At 36.4% G+C, this 4,721-nt stretch overlaps 1 pseudogene; it reads left to right on the top strand.

The window, feature by feature from the left end:
* Nucleotides 1–1,171: 1,171 nt before the first annotated feature.
* LOC149186058 (protease Do-like 9 pseudogene) lies at nucleotides 1,172–1,971 on the top strand (annotated as a pseudogene).
* Nucleotides 1,972–4,721: the final 2,750 nt, after the last annotated feature.

Here is a 4,721-nt window from a genome sequence, read left to right as displayed (position 1 = left end):
GCACATGCACACATAATTAGGAAGAAGAATAGCAATATCTAGTTTAATATTTATCAAGTTTGGCATAAATAAGAACATTGTTTTTCAATAAACGACAATGACATGAACAACAAAGCCTACTTAAAAGCATATTAGATAGCATGTAAAATAAACCTCTCTATTTTCTCTTGCGCTAGCAGCATAACGCATAGTGCTTCAAAAGAATTAATGATTCATGGGTGTAATATGTACAACAGAGCAGACCAAGTGGGTATTTGTAGAGGAGTTTACTTGGCCTCAACCTCAACTCCTTCCTTCGTAGGTAACGTTTTGGGGCTAAAATACATGGGATCTACAACAGAACCCATGGGAAAGGTAGAACCAACAACTCCAATAGGTACTTGTTGGCTGGGATAAGCTTTTCGTTTCTATAATATTTGTGGAAACTGGAAAAGCAATTGCTAGAACTAACAAAGCTTTGGTTCGAAGTGGGAGCTGCCAGTGGTCTGAAGCTGTGTCAGAATCTGTGCACTTTTTGCAAGATGATGCATCAAAATAGCTCAAGGAAAAACTGTTCAAGTTTGTTGTTTCAATGGGATCTTCTCACTTAGGCATTCTTGTTGAAGATATAATAAACTTGGGTGACTATTTGAGTTCAAAGTTTCCAATGTCCATTTCTCTGCCACTGAAGAAGTGCAATCATGGAACTACTTTGAGTGTCAAAATTCAGTGCCTTAATCCAAGAGCAGGATTGAGAAAGTTTGAATGACGTAAAGAAGGTGCCAATGAACAGGATGATCATAATTCTATTGTAGATGATACTGATAATAGATTTGAAAGTTATGATCATATACTTGCTGGGAGTGTTGGATTCTCATTTGGCAGTGACTTGGGTTATGGTTTTCAACAGACTAAGGATGGAGCTTCTTCACCTACAACCTCACGACATGGCTTGGACTCGGCAAAGTTTTTATCATCTGGTAGAATTACAACAAATAGCTTACCCAGACAACAAGATTCAACTAGCTCTCAATATGGCAGTGTACTAAATAGGACAGGAAATGACCAAGATTCGTCTAAATCAAGCCCTTCATCTTTCGATGGAATGGGTACTGGTGCAATGGTTAACCCCCAAAAGCAGTTGCAGGAGTGATCAACTCAAGGTTCCCAAGGGAGTATAGAAAATGTTAACATGGGCATGCATCCGATAGCTTTTATGAGAGGCAATGACCATCCTAAAGGTTCCTTGGAAGCTGCCGAGGCCACAATTCAGGAACTTTGTAAAGAAGAAATGATGTGGGAAAGGTAGAACCAACAACTCCAACAACGAAATTCTTGATATCGTCAAATATTCTTCTCAGTTTTGATGGAATTGATATTGTTAATGATGGAACTGTTTCTTTCAAGCATGGTGAGCACATAGGTTTTAGCTACCTTGTTTCAAAGAAGTACATAGCAGAGCATACCAGAGTCAAAATTCTATGTGATTATGAGTATCATGAATTTGATATTGAGATTTCTACTCACAAATGTCTAGTCCTTGCACATATAAAGGGGAAGCCTCCATCTTATTACATCATAGATGGATTTGTATTTTCAGCTCTGTCTGTGCCATACCTTCGTTTTGAATATGGAAAGGATTATGACTATGATGCTCCAGTAAAATTGTTGGACAAGCTACTGCATTCTATGGCACGAACAGAAGATGAATAGTTGGTGGTGATTTCTCAGGTTCTGGTTGCAGATATAAATATTGGTTATGAGGATATTGTAAATACACAGGTCCTGGCTTCCAATGGAGTGCATGTAAAAAATCTCAGGCATCTTGCAAACATGGTGGAAAACTGTGAGGATGACTTTATGAGATATGACCTGGAGTATCAACAGATTGTTGTTTTGGAAAAAAATAAAATAAAATCGAAGGAAGCAACTCCTGATATTCTTGCAACACATTGTAGACCTTCAGCTGTATTTGATGATTCAAAAATGTGAATTAGTTTTCCAGAGGTGACATTCCTTACATTCTAATCTGATTATTCAAATGAATATTGTTTACTACTTCCACGACATGATATGAAAGATGCTAGGTTGGGGATATCAAGAGGGTACTGTTCTCTTTGGTTTTGGATATGACCTTCGACAAAGTAACAGGCTTCAAGGTCTAGATTTTGAACCTAGGCTCTAATACCATGTGTGAGGCTCCCTCCTAAGGTCCTCTAACTAAAAACTAAATTTCTCTAATTTTAAACACAATAAGATGGGAAATAACTTATTTATATCTAAACATTTATTTGATGATAATATACCATAAAAATTTATTTACCACAAATTAAATAAGTAAGAATTTCATTGCAACCATTTACATAAGTAATCAATAAATGGAGGAATACTTGTTCCAATAGCTTAGTTGAGATGCTCCTGAGCTCCTGAATCTATTGGGATGCTCCTCTTGACTACCCAACTGGATTTTCCTCCCAACCAACTAGGAAGTATTTCGTAGCCCAGGGAACCTCCATAGGTTCCCTAGCTCTCCGAGCCCAAGTCCAACAAGATGTAGTGTGTCCAAGTTTAACCAACACTCTCCAGATCCAAGTTTGATCTTCCTCCTCTTTCTCCACATCCCTCATCCAAAAAGAATTCCTCCAAATGCATAACCAAAACCAAAACCAAGACCAAGGATTAGCCCCCTCCTCTCATTATCCTTCCCCTTTTATGCCTCTTCCTCCCATCCACCTCAACCACCTATCATAAATGTCATAACTATCCCCTCATCCTTTCATTTAGTATCCTTGACTTTTCTTACCATATCTTCTCCCAAGTAGATTTGGAGAAGATACCTTGGGATATGGATATTTAAATTGGAATAAATGGAAGGATACCATATCCTATCAAAATTTAAATTTGAGAAGACAAGTTTGGAATTTAATAATAAAAAAATTTATATCAGTAAATAAATTTACAGTTTCACAAATGTAGGTATGTACCAATATTTCTTGATAATTATAAGTCAATATTTTTAGGATTTAAACACTAATAAAATTTGCATGATAAGATTAGGTAGGGAATTACAGTTGGGCCCTAACCCAAGAGCTTCAACTCGCTAAGTTAACTCAATGCTGGATCAAGAAAAAGCTCATTCTTATTACCCAAATAACAAATTACATCAAAGTCTTCCACAAGTCTAGAGCTCCAAAATAACTAGAGTTTTTTTTTACAACAAAAATTCAAATCCTAATGAGGCTCTACGCCTCTCTACTTATACAACTGAAGTCCCCAACGACTTCCTTAAATTGAGGGAGGCTCGGCTCCCAAACTCGAGATGAACTAACTCTTTGTCTATCACTTGCTCAACCGCCTTTTGATCTTCATGACTTGGTTGTTTGCACTCCGAGCTGGTGGGATTAATGGAGGAATATTCAAATGGGGAGGAGTGAATGAGGAGGATTTACCTCCTACAATCTCTCTCCCTTGTCCCATTCGAGTTTCAAACCTTAGTCTTGCCAAACTTCCTTGATTTTCTCTTCCAAACCTGCATTCAATGCATATTAGTTCACTAGGCATAATATCTCACTTTAACTCCTCTCATTAAAAAAAATATAATCAAAACATGTAATAAGTTGTGAGAAGAGTTGGTTTGACTAAGCTAGGAGGTGAATTAAGGCCCATATAATTACCCAATGATGAGGCTCATCACCATGTTTTCCTCTATTTTCAAGATTAATTTCTTTCACACTAGCTTCATCTATATTAGTGGGATCAAACAACAAAAATGAATGACAAAGATAACTGTGTAAAGTGCCAATGTATTTCATCAAATTTTGTGGTGAGTCTAAAGGAATATTAAATTCTAATGCTTGCTTGCTAAACTCTTATGTAAAACTTTGAACATTCTAACCTTTTCCATGTCTCAAGTTTTTCCACTCCATTGAATGAATTTTTTACTGTAACCCAGTGGGTAAAATTTCCTTCTCATTCCAGAAAAAAAATCAAACCATGATGAAAGGAGTTTAACATTATGATAACTACCTTTTTGAAGTTTGCTCTCCCTCCATACAAGATTTGTGGCTCCCAGTTGAAGAGATGGAAACTGAATCTTTGCTTCATCCTCTTCGATATACTTTATACAGTAGTAAACATCGATTTGTCTAATCCAATTGTTTACTTTTTTGCATTAGACTCTCCATTAAACATGGGAAAATCAAATTTCACATCTGACTTTAAAATGGATTTTTAGAAGCATTTTTTTGATGACTATTTGAATGATGAGAATGAGGGGAAGAGGAAGATATTAAACTTGAATATGGAGATTCAAGGGGTTCTCCTCCACCTCCTCAATGTACTAACGCATTATCCTTTGCTGGAGCTCCCTCTTTCTTACCCTCTTTTTCCATTCACCTTTCATAATATGTAAACAAATTTTACACCCGATCTGCCATCCAGTCGAAGGATTTGTGCAAAGCTTTCTCATTCTCTATGCGCATGTCATTATCCTCCATTTTATTTCTTTGAGTTGCTCGTCCAATCTCAGGGTCAAAATACTCTGAGTTTTCCTTCACCTTATTTGAGTTTGATCCTAGTAAACATCCACACTCACAATTCACATAAAAAAAGACCGCTCTGATACCAACATGATCCAAGATCATTTCTTCGGTGATGTTAAACATAATTTATTAAAGATAATGAAAATACCATAAATGAAACATACATGAATAAATAACACAAAAATACGACAACATATACAA

Source organism: Pinus tabuliformis, chromosome 3_1, assembly GCF_031772625.1.
Source record: "Pinus tabuliformis cultivar Carrire ecotype Pingquan chromosome 3_1, CPIR1, whole genome shotgun sequence".
Lineage (NCBI taxonomy): Eukaryota > Viridiplantae > Streptophyta > Pinopsida > Pinales > Pinaceae > Pinus > Pinus tabuliformis.
This window is presented reverse-complemented; position numbering and strand designations above follow the sequence as displayed.